Below are 17,991 nucleotides of genomic sequence, written 5' to 3' on the forward strand. Positions count from 1 at the left end.
CTTGCTTGAATGTAGAGTGTGGGGGCAGATGAGGGCAATACCATAGGGGAGCACCACATGATAGAAGGAGCCCGTGTCCCTGATGTGGAGGAATCAAACTGGTTAAACTCGGATTGTTCGTGAGAGGGAAATAAGCTTCTATCAAGTTTAAGCCACTGTAATTTTGAGTCTCTGTTGTAGCATTTGGACCTAGACCCTATTTAATATAGAAGCTAACACAGGAAAAGAAAAAGGCAGGGATGAAAGACAGAAACCTGAGTCCTAGTGATATCATTTGAGGCCTTGAATCCAGTTGTGCCTGAAGGCCTATTTGTTTACACAAATAGAAGTAGATATGCTTCTCTGTTGTATTTAAGATCATTGGCGTCATTTTCTTTCAGTTACAATGGAAAATGCTGACTGATATGTTGCGGTTATGGGAATGTCTTAAAATGGGATTTGGGAGACGCTGTACCCACCAGTTCAGGCCTGGGGACCTCTCTTGCACAGATGTGGCATCTATTTGTGGAAGCAGCCACAATGGTCCTGGGACACACAGTCTGTGCTATCCAAGATGAAGCCCATCCTATCCTGGCTATGCTGCCCCCAACAATGGGTGAACCTTGGTTCCAGGGATGGCTATGCAGCTATGGGGGCCTATCAGGAACTATGAGTAAGGGACTTCCTCAATTCCAGCCAAAATCCTTGTGTAACTTGGTCACACTCACAGCCCTTGTAGCATCAGGTGGACCACTGAGCAGGGCTAGAAGGCAGGATACAGTCCCCATCACAGCTCTGTGCACAGATGCTGTAGTGGCTTTGGGGTAGACAAGTCAGGGCAGCAGGAAGATGGCAAAGGTGGGTGCTTAGGACTCAAGTTTCCCTTTCCAATCCTGTTGCCTCCTGCCTCAGTCAGGGTAGCTTCTCATTGATATTTTCCAACCTCCACACCTTTGCAGTTACAGTTCCCATTCCCTTGGATGCCCTCCGCATATACTCTCCTCAGCCAATTCCATTCAGATTGGGACTTCTTTGATCCCCATCAGGAGACAGGGCTCTTTCTGCCAGCCCACAACCTGCTGAATGCTCTGCATCTCATGTCCAACCAGAGCACTCACAGCAAAGCTTGGGGCCCCTCTAGGGGCATCATGGGAATTACAGCCTCCTGGCTATGAAGGCATCACAGAGGTGGTGAAAGTGCTGGCCATGGGTATGACGTACATCCTGCAGGCATATCCTGAGGAAAGGCTTGGAACTGATATAGGCTAGGCAGCAGCCAAAGGGGCCATCTGTTGCCTGTAGGAATCCACACAGTTTGGGAGTCTTGAAGATTTGGGCAGGCTGCATGGGGAAACTGATGCTAAAGCCAAGGTGTGGCAGGAGAGTGGCAGAGGGTAGTGACTGGGCCCTTGGGCCAAGATCTGGTATCCAGAGGCAGGTCAAGGGAGCCAGCGTCACCACCAGAGGCCCCACACAGCCCGGCCAGCCGGCTGTAGAAGGTAGCAGGCAGTTAGGAGCACCTAGTTGCTCTAGTTATACATAACATGCTAAGTCCCACACCCAAGTCTCACAGCTCATTTGTGGCACAACTGGGAGGGATGTCCAGGTTGTTGAGAGGCATGAGAGCGGGCTCAACCTTCTCACCTTTTTGGCAACCATTCTCCTTACTTTCAGCATGTGGACCGAGGTGATTCCACATCCAGGCTCCAGGGGTGGGTACAGAACCTCTGCGTACAGATGTCCTTTGGGGCTGGCTAATCAGATTATTGCTCCCTCCTCTGGGCCCCAATAATTGGTCAGGCAAAGCCTATGGGTGGTGACCCTGGGATTTTTTGCTGGGGCCAGTAGGAAAAAGGTGTTACATTTTGGGGAGGGCTTTGAAGCTGGTAGAATCTTCAGCCTGAAGTTGCTGAAACCTTAGTGCTACAGGGGAGACTTTGCTTGAGAATAAAGCTGACACAGAGGAAGGAAGGGAAGACCAAGACAGAGAAGAGAGACCAAGACAGAGAAGGAAACAGATTTCTTCTAACTGCATTTGAAAATTTTTAATCTAGCTAAGCCCGAAAATAGAAATATCCTTGGTCTTTGCAATTATATGTGCTCCAAATCCTTTTTCTTTCTCTTCTGAGTTTGAGTTAAGATTCTGACGTGCCATTAAGAGTAATGCCTGATATAGTAGCTACATTATGTCCCCATGACCCCACCTCTGCCACAGCTGATTAGGCCAGGGCTGGACAAATGACCATGCAGACAGGGGTGGGGTGGTCATCAATCTGTAATTAGATAGCAAGCCAAACGGATTCCTGCCAGGAGCATTTGACCTAGAGGCAAAAAGGGGTCAGAAAGTGATGGACATTGACAAAAATGATACATCAAGGTTCAGCCAAGGGTCCGTGAGGAGCAGGGAGGAGACATGTGGACGTAGAGACTCAAGAGTTGATGAGAATTTGTTAAATAAATGAACAGATGTTCAGATGCCAGCCAAGTCATTTTCTAGGCATGTGACATTGGGCAAAATCCTTAACCATTGATTTCTTGGTTTCCCTCATCCAGAAAATGTACCTGCTTCATGGGGCTGTAGGGAGAATTAATTGAGGTGGTGCAAGGCTTAGCACTGAGCAAGTACTCAATAAAGGTCAGCTGCTCTTTTCATGTTATTACTGGAACTATTTTTACATTGTTATTGGAGAGATACTACAGCATAGGGGGTCAGAGCGAGAATTCTGGAGTCATGTGGAAAGGCCAATCTGCAGCTTACTGGCTGTGAGATTTGGGGATTACTTCAGTTCCCCATGCCTCAGTTTCCTCAACTGTAGAAGGAAGACAACAGTTGTCCCTATCTCTTAGAGTAGTCTGAAGATGGAGTGAGCTGACTTAAAGCAGGTAAAATAGAGGTTCTCAGACTTAGCCTTGCATCTGAATCTCCTGCAGAACCTGTTAAAACATAGGCTGCTAGGTCTGACTCCAGATTTTCTGATTCAGTAAGTCTGGGGCAGGGCAAGTGTATGCATTATAAACAAGCCATGGGGTATTGCAGATGCTGTTAGTCCAGGAACAATTCTAGAACCACTGTCTTAGCACAGTGCCTGATATAGAATGAGTCCTCTGTACATTTTAACTAAGAGCTAAAAGCAAATCTGTTTTCCCAACAAGAATGTGTGCAAGACTGTCCTGTTTGGTGCTGTTTCTCTAGCATGATCCTTGCTGGTCCTCACTAAAACCTATGGTATAACTTAAGAGCAGACCTGGGTCTCCTGTCCCTAACCCCATCCTGGGAGGGCTCTGGGATCTCTTTAGCAGGGGACTTACAAAGCAGCTACGGGCCTCCATGTAGTGCGAGCACCACAGAGGCAAGCACCCTGCCCCAGTCATTGCTAAGGGCAGAAAGCCCCACATGTGATACATGATCCAAATGATGAAGGTCAGGAGTTGGGGAGCCTAGGTTGAGATGGGGGATGTATGGTATGGAAAGAATCAGGAAGAAGACTAGTAGGGAGGACTGGTGCAGGGAGTGTGTGCAAAGGTTTAGAGAAGTAGTATGCCAGAACAGGGGAGAGTGTAGAGGGATTGGAGGAATGAGAGGAGAGACATGGGCAGAAGTAAGGGGGAGGGGAGAGTCAAGGGGAAGAGGCATTCAAGTTTGGGAGCAGTACTGTGGGAGGTGTGTGAGAAGAAGAGGAAGTGAAAGCAAGGGGGAGGAGAAGGAGAGCATGCATGCAGGGGAGAGAGGGAGCACTCACGTCTCTTAGACAAGAGAGAGACCTATAGGACATCCATGGGTCTGGGGGATGGGGAGGCAGTGGAGGGCTAAAGATCTGGGGGAGAGAAGAAAGGGGATGTTGAAGACAGGAGGAGGGGCCATTCTGGGGAGGAAGAGACGAGGAGACCTCTAGAAGAAGGGCAGCGGTGATAGAGAAGCACAAAGAAGGGTTGTAGGCAACCTGGGACCGGCGGTCAGGGGACGCTGGGTGGAGGTTGGGAAGAAGTAATGGTAGTTGTGGAGCATGGGAGTGTGCACAGAGACCCAGGTGAGGGAGAAGACTCAGAAATGAAGATTGGGGTGGGGGAGAGACAGGTGGATGGGCATGCTGGGGTGGCGAAGAGAGAGGAGGAGGGAAGTGGGAGAGAGAGCCTGGGCAGTATGGAGCAGGGACATGCAGCTCCAGCTGTTGGGAGAGGAATTGAAAGGTGAACAGGAAGGAGAGAGATGATTTGGTGGAGAAGAGAGAAGGGAGAGTGGGAATGAGGATGTTGGAGAGGGGTGGGAATTAGGGGGCGATAAACAGAGATCCCACCCTCCAGAAGAGATGCCAAAGCAGCTGAAATGAGGCGGGAGACAGGACTGTGTTAGGGAGCTCATGGCCCAAGCCGGAGTAGTGTCCATGCGCGGAGCAGCACGAGGAGTAGTTCTGGCTTCCATGGGCCTTTCTCCAGCACCACCTCGAAGGGCCACACACCCTGCTGGCTGCCAGAGCTTCTCCCCACCAACCAATAGGTGCTGGCGCCAAAGCGGTGGAAAATGGTACTCTCAAAGGTGCAGTATCGTAGTCCACCCCAGGTGAGGCAGAGGCCAGGGCCGCTCTGGGCTGCGTGGCAAGGTTTGCAGGCTACCCAGCTGTTAAGGTAGCAGCTGGTCGCAGGGTGAAGGAACTGCCGCGATGCACTGGGTTCGAGGTAGTGGCCAGTGCTAAAGCAGCCTCAGTGAGCCCACAGTCTTCACAGCCTGGCAGTGGCTCTAGTCCCCGGCACTCTGGCACCCACAGCGTATGATGCGACTGTGCTGGGCACAGTGGGCCTGTGGGAAGGAGTAGGAATGGAGGGTTACTGGTGGCAAGTAGCTGCTGGAATCTCACCTGAGCCACACCCCTGGGGCTAGGAAACAGCATCTGGGGCCTTGCAGGGGTGAGGGCTAGAAAGCTCAGACTTGAGCAGAGCTGAAGCCAGAACCTTCACACCGGGAAAGACCATGTGGCTATCTCTGGGTCACAGGCACAGCTGATCCATGAGCGCTTGGGATGAGTAAGTGCTTGGGGGCTGGACCATGAACAGACCTGGGTCCCTAAAGAGGTAAGGGTTGAAGGGCTGGACCATAACCAGGGCTGAGAATTGGGAAGGGTAAGAAAGAGCTGGGAGCTGAACTTCCATCAGAGCAGGGCTGACACTTTAAGGTGGACAAAGGTTGAGGGTCTGGATCATGATGGGGCATGGAGGGGTGGTTGGAGGCTGGTGCCGTAAGTACAGAGACTAAAGTGTGCAGGGAGGGGCTGGTGCCCTGGGATGGGTAACAGCCAAGGAACTGAACCCTGGTCAGGAGCAGGGCCAGTTCCCCAGATAAGCAAAGACTGAAAGCCTGGACTGAGGCTCTGGGGACTCACTGCACAGGTTTCATTCATAGTAGAGGCTGAGCATGGGGCAGGGTCTGGTGCCAGATCTTCTGGTTTCTCAAGAGATGCCACAGTCCAGCCATTCTTATTTAAAAATACTAATTCAATATTAAATTAAAAATACTACCAGAGCAAACCGCTGACATTAAATAATTGACACTGTTTGGGTCCTGTCTTCTGTGGTCAGTGGGTTCACTCATCCCCACAGCCCCAGGGGCTACTCTCCTCATGTTCCTATCTTTCCTTTGTCTTTTCTCCCTTGATGGGAAAATTAGCCACGTTGAAGTGGTGTTTGAATCACTGGAGACTCTGAATCATGTTTTGCAAATAAGGTAGTTATGGTCATGTATTGGAGCCAAATTGCCAAGGTTCAAATCCCAGCTCTGCTGTTTAGTAGCTGTGTGACCCAGGGCAAGTTGCTTAACCTCTCTGGGCCACAGTTTCCTCATCTGGCAAATGGTAATGCCAATTGTACCAACCTTAACAGGACTCTTGCATATAATGTTTTACTATGTCGGCACCTAGCGAATGCCTTACATGCAGCCTTTCCAACAGCCTCACGACTTCTTTTCTTTCTTCCCCAAGAAGTTGTGGGGGACTGGGGTAGAGGGTTCTGGACTTATAGTTTGATCTTAAAGGGTTAAGTTTGAGTTCTAATTTGGGGGTTAGGTTTGGGGGTCTTTGAAGTTAGGCCCCTTGGTCAGAGGTCATGGGGCAAAAGGAAGGAGATGGGAGCCCTGGATTTACAGTACAGTACTATAGGACAAAAACTCCAGGTATGACCCTAGGGTGAGGTTAGGGTGATCTGGGGATCAGGTTTGGGAGGTGAGGACTCTGGGTCAGAGATCATAAGGTGGGGTCCCTAGGTGTATGTGTGGGCAGGATTTCTCACCAGGACCTGACTGGGTTCCTTGGGATCCAGCCTCGGGTGGCATCCAGGCACATGCACTCTGAAACTGTTCAGGATGCCCTCAGGACCAGTGCCCAGAAGCATGTGGAAAAGTCAGTGAGCTCATGTGGTGCCTGAGAACTAAGGCTGCTCAACAGGTACACGCAAGAGCCAGGGAAGCAGAAGCAGTGTCAGCCAAAGGTGATGCAGTCACCTTTACCGGCCCCCTGCAGGTGGCCATGCTGGCTGGTACACATGTGCAGGCTATGTGACAACAGCGCATTGTTCGCTTGGCCTGCACCCGGCCTCAGTGCAGATCATGTTCCCTCCTGAGGCTGGACAGAGGCAATGGAGTGCGCACAGCCCTGCCCTCCCACAAAGCCTCTCTCGGTGCCAGCAGTTATCCCAGTGTGTGCAGCCACAGTCACTCCTGGCAGGCCTGGCTGCTGTGTTTGTAGCCAGAGTTGCATCTCAGCATCTCCATCTCACAGAGTGAAAAAGCTTCTGTCCTTAGAAACCAGAAGTTGTCCCCCTCCCCAGAACATAAAAGTCTGGCCCTGGGACACAACTGTCACCCCAGACCCTGGACTTCTCACTGCCTAGAGGACTTTTCCATCCACCAAACCCAGGAATCTTGCCTCTTAGAACTGAGTAGTTCTGGGCCTCAAGGCCTAAAAGTCTTCAGCTCTATGACCCAAAGACTCCGACCCCCGGACTAGGTGTTCCAGTCCCCAGAACCCAGAAGTCCTGCCCCTGTAGTGGAGGACTCTCCACGTCCAGACCCAAGGAGCTCTGTCTCCAGAGCCTCAGCAATCCTGCCTTTAAGACCCAGAGGCTGTCCCACCCCAGGAACCTTGGAGCCTTGCCCCAGGAATCGACTCCAGTATCAAAGAGTGTCACCCCAAAGTCCCAGAATCCCCTTCCCCAGAAACCCATAGCTCTTTCCCTCTAAGGCTCATTCATGACAGCCAGCCTGGAATCTCCAGGGGTCCACACTTACACCCAGGTGCTGACAGGCATTATGTAGATACCTGAAGGGCCATGCAAATTGCAGGTCAGTAGTTGGGGAAGGGGCAGATCCAAGCACTGCAGATGGTCTCGAAGGTCATAGGTGGCAACACACTGTGGCAGTGGCTAAAGGGCCTGTTCAGAGCTACCAGGAAAGAGCAGGACCCCAGGGTCTTTGGCGGAGATGCAGGGTTGGCACAGAGAGCAGCCCAGAGGCCTGGGCAAGGGGTATCAGGCAGCTACAGGGCCCAAGTGCACAAGAAGGCCTGGGTCTGGACTGCTCACATCATCATCAGGTCCCGTGAAGTTGCTGCACAGGCTCACCGTGGGCTCACAGTAGCCGTAGGTCACTTGCAGAGACAACGCACGCTGCCAGTCATAGGCTAGGTGCAGTACAGACGGCTCTTGCTCTAGACTTGCCTCTGCCCAGAGTTCCAAGCTGCAGAAATGCAACTTCAGTTGCCTGTTGCTCAGGGTAGCCAGCAGTGGCAGTTCCTGCTTGTTAACCTGCAGGAGTGACCCAAGATTTGGTGTCACCAGAAAGGCTGCATTCCTGAGCATTTGAGGAGGAGTGAAGGACGAAAGCTGAGGGGTTGGATGTTGGGATATTGAGGGAACGAGGGGCTTTGGGGATCTAGGAGGTCTCAATCTCATCCACTAACCATCCGTCTTGTTTCCAATACTCAGATGTGTCCTTATGCAAAACTCAGAGGTCCTCCTCTCAGGAATTCAGATAAGTAATTCCACTAAGGAGCTAGGAGTGCCTACCTCTTCCAGTTAATAGGAGAGCCTTCAGCCAGGACTCAAAGGTCTTTCCCCTAGTTACCAAGAGCCTCCACCAAGAGCTTCCAGATCAGGGGCTATCTCCCTTCTCTCAACCCATGATTTCCTTTTTTTTTTTTTTTTTTTTTGCCCCCACCCACACAGAAGGTTCCCAACCCACCTTTTACTCTCCTTCACTGCCTCCACTCTGGTCCATCTTCCATCATCTCCTGCCTATACTGGATTACTGCAGCAGTCTCCATACTGGTCCCCCAGCACTTCCTTCACAAGCCTCAGAGCCTGTGCCCCACGTGGCAGCCACAGGGATCTTTCTAACACTCAAGTGAATCTCATCTCTCCTCTATACAAAATCTTGGCTCCCACCTAAAGGCCAAAATGGCTGCAAGAGTCACATGACTGTACACAGTGTGACCCCCATACATCGCCCCCTGCTTTGCACCACAATCCTGCCAGTTCCACCTGGGCTTCTTGCTGTTCCTCTAACATGCCTGGCAGATTCCCACTTTAGGCATTTGCTGTTCCCTCTGCCTGGAATTCTCTTCTCTCAGATATCCACATGGCTCTCTCCCTCACCTCCTTTAAGTCTTGGCTTAAGTTTCATCTTCTCAGCGAGGCCCTCCTATTGAAAACTGCACTTTCAGAAATCCTGATCTCACTTTCCCTGCTTAATTTTTTTCTCTTTAGCATGTATCATCTTCTAACATACTATATAACTAACTTATATAGTATGTTATTGCTTATCTCTCTCTACTAGAAAAGAAGTACCAGTAGAACAAGGATTTTGACTGTCTTGGTCACTGATGTGTCCTCAGTGCCTTGAACACAGATTGGTACATAAAAAAACATTCCTTAAGTGATGAGGAAACTCAGGAGTGTCAGGTTCCTAGGAGATGGAGGCCCATTTTACAGAAGAAAAAATAGGAGTTCAGAGAGGTGAAGTAATTTGCCCAAGATCACACAGCTTGTAGTAGGATTTTAGTTCAGGCCTCTTGGCTCTGAACTCTTATGAATAAATGAATTGAAGTCCATGTCTTCATTTTTTAAGAAACCTAGCTTCCCTCTGAGTATTCCCTCACTTTTCTCTCCCCTGCTGTTTTTCAGGACTAGAAAAGATTGGGTGGGATTCTCCTAATTCCAGGGCTATGGGAAAATCCTGAGCCCCAAAGTACAATATATTCAAAACCATGATCAGTGTCCAGCTACACTGAATTTGCAGCTGCCACCTGCTTGTGTGTAGCTTTGGTCAGCGATGTCTTACCTTCAACCTTCAACCACTTCCTCTATAAAATGGGGATAATAGAAAGACCTGCCTCCATGGTGGTTGTTAGGAATACATTATATAATATGCATATATTATATGTAAAAGTACTTACCACTCAGCTCATAAGTCTGGACTACTTATAAGTCTTTGTGAGGCAGTGCAAACAAAACGAAACAAAAAGGTGGTTAGAAACTTGTCTCTGGGAGCAAGTGGACTGAGATTCCTGACTCTGCTGCTTTCCACCTGAATGAACTTGGCAAAAGATTTGAGCTCTGGCCCTTCCCCCAACTCCTCTCCAGGAAAAAGGAATTATTACAATCTTACTGTAGAGTCTACCTCAAAGACTAGTAGAAAGGTTAAGCTCTCAATATTAGCTATTATTATTTCATCCCTTCCCCCACCCTATTGGTCACATTTTACACTGTAATAAAGAAAAAGAGCGTGTGATCTTCTGCAATAACTGCCTCTCTTAGCCCAGCACCTGATATATGATATAGCATATATTTAACGAATTATAACTATTATATTATTATTATTACCATTATTCATCCCACAAATATTTTCTGAGTGCTAGGTGCTGTCTAGGTGCTAGTGATTCAACAGTCAACAAAGTATTTTTGTAAAAATCTGACCTCATAGAGCTAATGGAGATGACGGGAATGTTCTATAGTTTGAGCTAGGTGATGGTTACATGGGTGTGTATGTATATTCATCAGGCTGGATACTTAAAAATTATGCAATTAACTGTATATCTTAACATTTACTTTAAAAATTTTTAAATATTGCCCTCAAGGAACAGCGTGTAGCAGAGAAAGAGAATAAGTAAGTATATGGAAAGTGATCTGTGCTGTGAAGAAAAAAAGCAGGGGGCAGGGCTAGGGATTGTAGGGGTTGGGGGATTCTGATTTTAAATTGGCTGGTCAGGTTGGCCTCAATAAGAAGGTGACATCTAAGTAAAGAGTTAAAGGAGGCAAGGGAATGATCCATAAGGATATCATGGAGACAGCCAGTGCAAAGGGCCTGGAGCAAGGAGAATAAAGTGGACAGTGTGGTTGGAATAGAGTAAAGAAGGTTAACAGCGAGAGGAGATGAGATCGGAGAGGTAGCGGGAGCAGATTGCATGGGACCTCATAAAACACTGTACTGACTTTGCTTTTGCTAAGAGTGAGGTGGAAAGATTGCACGGGAGGATTTTGAGTGGAGGAAGGAAGTGACTTGCATTTAAAAAACGTCTCTCTGGCTGCTCTGTGAGCAATCGAATGTAGTGTTATATGTTCCTCTACCCTGATCCTCAGGAATCCATCCCATCACCAGCCCACCTCACGACTCTCTTGGGCCCAGGGCTGCTCATCCACCATCGGCTGCCCCACAGCCTGGGTTTCGAAGCCAGCGCTGTAAGCAGTGCCGAAGCTAAGCGCGTCTCATGGGAGTCCTGCCCACCTCCAGATGGTGCACAGCACTGCGCCTGCGTCTGCGCCTCGGCCTATCTACCACCTCTCTCTAGGCTAATCTCTGAGCTCGGGCTGGGCTTTGGCCAGAATGCTGCCCCTGACGCGGCTCGGAGCCGGGGGAATGAGGCTCCATAGCAGGTCGGATAGGGACAGCAGCCGCCGGTCCAGGAGCCGCGGGGTGAGCTCGCGCGTTACAAGCACCGCCACATTGGAGAAACCCTGCTGCGCATGAGCGCCAAGCTGCGGCTGAACGCGCCCACTGAGGGCATGATTTCAAAGAAGGGATTGTAGGCGACGCCCCCACGGGTCGCGGCGGCAGCTCGGGAGGGCACCTGCGGGCGGGCGGAGGAGCTCATGGACAGCAGGCGCACTGGTCCACCACAAGCGCAGCGCGTACGAGAGCGCAGAGCCCGCTCCCCTTCCGCGCCGCCCCACAACCCTCACCTCTCAAAGCGCAGGCTGCCTGGGCTGCGAGCACCGATGTCCACAGGTCTTGGGCCCAGGACCTGCGGGCGCGAACAGGGGAACGCGTAGACGTGGCCCCAGGAATCCTGGGGCAGCAGTTCGGACACGCGGCCACAGGCCTTGTCTCCCGCTTGCAGGCAACTGTGGCCAGCCAGCAGGCGACGGGATAAGTGGGCACAGCGCGGGTGCCCGGCAGGTCTTCAGCGCTCTGCACCTGCAGCGCCTGGACAGGCTCAAGGTGTACAACGAGTGGCCCGCGGGCAGGGTGCTCGAGGCCATTCATGACTGGCACGGGAGGCATGAGGCTACCACAGCAAACTCCTGTGCTGGTCGTGGGGGTGCAGCGGCAGCGTCACCACCATGTAGAGACGACCTAACAGGCAGCATGGAAGCGCTAGCGCGGTGTCCAGGGAGGCGCGCCCACGCATGCACTGCTGTGAGGGGCGGTGGCAACAGCACAGCAGGAAGTTGGGCTTCTCCCAGTCCTGGTTCTCCAAGAAAGCTGTGATGATGAAGTGACTGCCCTGGAAACCCACAAACACAGCCATGAGGCCTGAAGAAACCAGGAGGGGAGAGAAGGGAGTCAGCATAATCAGGCGGATTTGAGGCTACATACATCTTTGGGCTACAGTTGTCTCATCTGTAAAGGGGTGTTAGCACCCCCTTCATAGAGCTATGGGAAGAATAGATGAGATAATATATGTAAAAGCCATGGGACACTGTCTAGTATATACATATTAGCTTAAAATAAAGCCACTTCCTTTGTCCGAGAAAGGCCTGCTCAACCCGCTTTCCACAACCAGTTTGGCCAATTCCTTGCCCCAAAGTCTTCCCAAATAGTCCCTTGTCATAGCTGGCCAGGGCCCTGTCCCAAGGGGCTCCACCGTGGCCAATTCCCTGTCAGGCAGCCCTCAACCCCAGCCAGAACAACCAATCCAGATCCAGACCAGCTCACCAGTCTTCTGTGTCCCCTACTGATCACTCACCGCATAGGAAACTCAGGGCACAGCAGGACAGGTGTGAGGACAGCCATGGCTGGGGAGGGGGTGCACAGATAGTGGCTCATCAGTGTAATCTCGCCTGCCAGTCTGCCCTCCAGCCAGCCCTCCCACTGCAGGACCAGAAGGGAGGACAAGGGAATCCCAGAGAAGGGCTCAGCCTCAGAGCCCAGGGAAAAAGATAATAAGGCTGAGAGTCTCAGCTGCCAGTAGCCAGGCTGAGGCCAGGCACATTGTACGGGCATTTATAGTCTGAGATGCCTGGGCCTATTTCTCAGCATGCTCCCTGGGTCAGCACACAGATGTCCACATTGGCACTGACTCCAGCCAGACCTGATGACATTGATCATAATGAGGTCTAATTGTGTGGGCAGGGTAGGGAAAAAGGGCAGGTGGAGAGACAGAGAGGAAGGAGGAGGGACAGAGAGAGAAGAGGGGAGAGACAGTTAAGGGGAAGGGAGAGGCAGAGATGAGCAGAAACACTAAAAGAGAGGAAAAATATGAGAAAATTACAGCCAGATGGAGAAATGGATGTGGAGAGGACAGACAGGGTAAGGAATGGAGAGAAAGAGAGAGAGTGGGGAAGAGACATAAAAAACAAAAGAGATAAGAAAGAGCTTTCTTCAGAGCAGGCCTTAGAGTGTGAAGGACATGGTTGGGTTTGGAGAGGAGAGGGGTCTAAGTGTGAGACAGAAAATTATGAATTAAGATGTCAAAGGGGGCAAGGCAAGAATTATCGTAGATCCTGAGAAAAGAGGGCAGACTCCTGAGCCTGCTGAGGAGGGAGAGACTTCAGGCTTGAAACTTTGGGGGTCCTGTGGAGGTGGGGGCGAGGAGCCAGGACTCCTAGATTCTGAGAAAGGAGAAGAATGAAGCCTGGACTTCTGTGTCTGAGGGAGGAGGGGCTGGGGACCTGAACTCCTAGGTCGTGGAAGTGACTGGAGGCAGAGACAGGAGAGGACACCATCTGCTGGATGGGGAGGTCTGAAGGATTTGGAGGATTTGGGGTGGAACTCCCCAAGGGAAGACAATGGCTTCCATATCACTCCCATCCTCTCAGAAAGGTCTGAGCTGGAGAACAATGAAGTGTCACCCTCCATGGAGGACCCAGGATAAAGGATAAGGCTGGTTCCAGACAGGTAGAGGCAAAGGACCTTGGATATACTTGCGAGCCGCCTCCTCCCCTAGGTCCTAGAAGCCTGCACTCCTAGCCCTCTTCTCCCCCAGAACCCTTGACTTTGGTAGGGGGAGTAGCGGAGAATTCAAGAAGGAACCAACTTTCTTTCAATAGTTTCATTTCTCACCTGCTTCAGATCCTCCCCAAGCTCTTTGTCACAAGCAGAAGGGATGAGGGAAGGCTCCACAGAGGGCACAGGGAACAACGTGAGGGAAGGTCTGGGAGTATAAAAGTGTGGGCTTTTCAGGGAGCAGTTACTTCCAGCCTGAGGCCAGGCATCCAGGGGAGGAGATGCAGGGACCCAGGTGGGTGAGGTCAGAGGTAGAACAGGATGAGGCCAGAGAAGGGAAGGAGAGTAGGTGGGGGGATGCTCAGGAGGCTGATCCTTGCCCTGAGACAGGATCCGGGAAGAGGAGCAGGTTTGGGAAGATGCTAAGGCCAAAGAGGGACCCAGTGGGTGTGGGAGGCCTGAAGGGTTAGGAGAGGGGCCAGTGCTGGGGACAGGGATGTCAAGGTCATAAGCAGAGAAAGAAAATGGAGGCAGTGGGGCATGTGGGGAAGGCGATGCTCCAGGTGAGTGGTAAAGCAAGAAGGGAGACAGTTCTAGCCCTGGGGCCACAGTATTTAGGGCTGTGGATGAAGAGGAGGTTCCTAAAGAACCAGTATTTTATCCAGAGGACTAGGGAGAAGGGTTCCACAGAGCTGAAGCCAGAATATACCCAGAATAAAATTCTTTGAAGTCTCACATTTACGCTCTAAATTCTTGCCAATTTTGCATTCATCTCCATCAGTCAATCCATGTGAGTTCTCATATAAAAAGATTTTCAAGTACTTACCGGTGACACCCTTTAACCTACTCTTGTACACCCCTCTCCCACCGTCAATAGTGGAAATCTTCAAGAGAAAAGGAAGCTGTGGGTTCATCCTGTGGCTTTGGGGTCTCCCCAGCCAGTCTCCTGCATTGGGATATCCGTCACCCAAGCATTCAAGGTTCTTCACAACCCTGCACACAAGAGCCAGACACTCCCAACCCCCTTCACAGGCAACCAAGCCTCTTACCTCAAACTTATTCTTTGCCATGTGACCCCAGGCACCTTCCCCCACTGTGGCCAGATGGATTCTTCTAAAGTCCAAACCTGACCCTGTCCTTTCTCATGGCTCCCCACTGCCTTTGGCATGGAGTCGCAGCTCCTCAGTCTGGCAGTTGGCATCTGCCCACTTTGTGACCTCACCCGTCACCATCCCCCTTCTCCCATGCTGCGCTCCAGCTACGTGGAACTTTGGCCAGCTCTTCAAATGCACAATCTTCTCTCCTCCTTTCTTTTGCACATGACGTTTTATCTCCTTGGAAGACCCCCTTTTCTCCTGGCTTCCTTTGTATATCCTTCAAGTGTGCAGGACCCAATGCAAAATGAAAATCTGGAGTCCCTTGTTCAAAAATTATTAAGAATTTCATGATGGTGACAGCAGGGCATTCAACCAAGCACAGAGGCCTTCTAAAAGTGGGGCTCTCTGCAACTGCACAGGTCACACTCCTATGAAGCTGGCTCTGCCTTCAGGAAACCATGGACTCTTCCCATTTCCCATCCCAGGCTCAGTTAGGAGCCCCATCTGGACCCCCAAAGTCCTTTGGGTTTAAATAAGCCCTATTCATTCTTGTGCTTTCCCCATCCCAGCACTGACCACTCTGGGCTGCATTGTTCAGGGAGTATCTATTTCCTCTACTGGACTAGAGCTCTGTGAAGGCAGAGTCTGGGGTTGTGTTTGTTGCCACTACGTTCCCAGCATCACTCTAACACGTCAGGGCAACACCAAGCACTGATACCTATCCTTGCTTCTGTGAGACATAAAAGGGCAAAGGCACCAGGGAGGAAACAAAGGCAAGAGCCATATTTCTCTTCTCAACCGAGAAGAGAAACCTCCTCATTGGATGGACCCCTTTACCTGATAAGGGCCCATGTAAAGAGCTGCAAAAGCTTGGCCTGAGCTGAGGCCTTGCAAGGGCTCCCAGATATGCCTGGACACATGGCCTGTGTTGTTGGATCAGCCATGCCCAGACACACGGGTTGGATCAGGCAGCACGCAGACAGAGAGTCCTGGTATCAGGACTAATCACTTAAAAAAGAATGCATTAGTAACCTGGTGCTTTGACACCAGGAAAGTTGGTGTCAAAAATGTACAAGGCATTCTCAAAGCCAGATGGGGGAGGAGTAGCACTCCCTGAGCTCAAGATATTAGTGACTCGGCTGGGTAGTGTTGGACAAGCTACATTTTAACTTTAAATTCTAGATACATGTGACCATTTGTCCACAGTCATATTGTTTCTGCATGGGGGTGGGAGATAGTCCAGGCGTCTTGTGGGGAGGTAGTGCGGGTCCATGCTAGAGGGACCAGCCTGCCCCCACATACCTCCTCCTACCCAACCTGCTTCCAAACATGTAATAAGCTACCACTGGGTGTGTGTCTCCATTTCCTGTGTCCACATTCCCCGCAATCAGCCACAGCCTCTGCCTTGCACTGTCGGTCCACTGTTTGCCTGGTACTTGAACCTAGAAAAGGTCATTAATTCTTATGCTATAGAGAGGTCAGCTCCCCCATCTAAGGGATGGATCTTTGGATAGCACATACCAGGGCCCCGCGACTCTTCTTCTCTAGTCTGTGTAATCTTGCCTGAGGACCAGGTAGTTGAATAGTGGTCCACAATGTACCCCTCTGCATAGGGGATGAAGGTCCTTGGTGAGGTAGTCTCAAATCTCTCTCCAGTCTATCCACTCAGGCCCCAACCTGGGCCAGGTTAACCTTCTGCCTGGACCATTGCAATAGCCTCTCTGGTCTCCCTGCTTCACTTTTGTCCCCCACATGCAAACCGATCTACTACTGGGGCTTCTTTAGGATCAGGGAGCACAACTCTCCTCAGCTGCTCAAAACCCTCCAATGGCTTCTCATGCCACTTAGAATAAAATCCAGATTCCTCCCAATGGCTTACAGGGGCCTGCATCATCTGTTCCCTTCTTACTCTCCAGCCTCCACACGGCATCACTTCCTTTTTCTCATATTTCTTCTGTCCCTTGGCTTCTTTCAGTCCCTTTTACTTACCATGCATTCCTCAGCCCTGGGACTTCACTACATGCTGTTCTATTTGCATGGAATGCCCTTTCCATTCCCTGTGTAGTTAACTCCAACCTGAGTATCCTTCAGATCTGAGCTGGGGTATCACTTCCTCCAGGAAGCCTTCCTTAACTTCTCTTCCTGGGTCTGGTACTCTGGTTACAGGATCTCACAGTTCCATGTATCTCTCCTGTATGGCCCCATTTGTCACCAGATACTTTACACCTGCTCGTGTGATTATTTAACATTTGTTTCTTCACCAAACGGTGAGGTATGTAAGGGCAGGACAGTCCTGTATCTGTTCATTATTGAATCCCCAGCACATAGCACAAGGAGGCACACAATAAATATTTTAAAACAGAGCACTGAGGAACAGTATGCTCTGGCTGCCCCTCATGGCAGAAACTGATATTTTATAGCTGACTCTAGGTATCCAAACCTTCCCCTCCCTAGGCCTTTTCTCCTTTTCACTGTCCCTGATGGCTTCTCCTGACCTCAGCCACCAGAGGGTAACAATAAGAGGAAGGACCTCATGATGCTGCTGGAGGACCCGGAGTCATACCCGGTCCCTGGGACTCAGGTTGTTCCCATGGCCAATGGAAGATCATTTTCAAGGCCTACATCCACCAAGAAAGCTCAAGCAGAATCTAGGATGTTATCCCACAAGGACAAGTCACGTGCACCCCATCATGAGAATGGCCACTCCAGTCTCGGATCCTCTTCTCCATGCTCCTCACACCAGCATCACTGCAGAGAAGACTGACAGGACCCAAGTTCCCTCCACATCTCTGCCTCTGGACCCACCACTAGAGGTAGCCTGAGGTCGAGAAGTGCTATTCCTCTCACCGCTGATCTCATTCCTGAATCTCCAGAGAAGCTGCCATTTCCAAGGCCCAGGGTTTGGTCCTCCAAACCTCTTGGTGCCTGGGTAGGGGTCCAGGGAAGTCCAAGACAGAGTGAGGACCAGCCCTGGAGATACGTGTGGCAGAAAATCCAGGTCAACCTGCGCCAGGCTCTAGGCCCACAGAATCCCAGGTCTACACTCCCGACTTCCTCTTACCTCCTACTCAAATCGTTGAGTCTGGCACCCGTCCCCCTGGACCCCTAACACTGCTCTCACTGTAGCCTTAAACACGATAATCACTTGGGTCCGAGTTGCCTGGTTTGCTTCACTCTGTCCCTCCACCTGCTGTTCCTGTTTAGTCTTTGTTTTTCAGCCTAGTTTTCTCCTGGTCCCTTAAACATAGAAAGTCTCAGAGGCTGTCTCACCACACTGGTGGCCTCAGTTTCCCATCACTGCTGACAGAGCCCTCATTTCTGTCCCCAGCTCCTGCTTCAGACCAAGGGTCCTGAGGCTTCCTGGCTGCCACCCCCTTGGATGTCCTTGGAACCTCCCACATCCATGAAGTCCCACACTGGCCCTGGCATATTCCCCAAATCTCCCCCTTCTCCCTGGTCCCTATCAGCGTTACCTCCACTGTCCCCTCC

The sequence above is a fragment of the Pteropus medius genome, unplaced genomic scaffold (genome assembly GCF_902729225.1).
Source record: "Pteropus medius unplaced genomic scaffold, Ma_sr-lr_union100, whole genome shotgun sequence".
In the NCBI taxonomy this organism is placed as follows: domain Eukaryota; kingdom Metazoa; phylum Chordata; class Mammalia; order Chiroptera; family Pteropodidae; genus Pteropus; species Pteropus medius.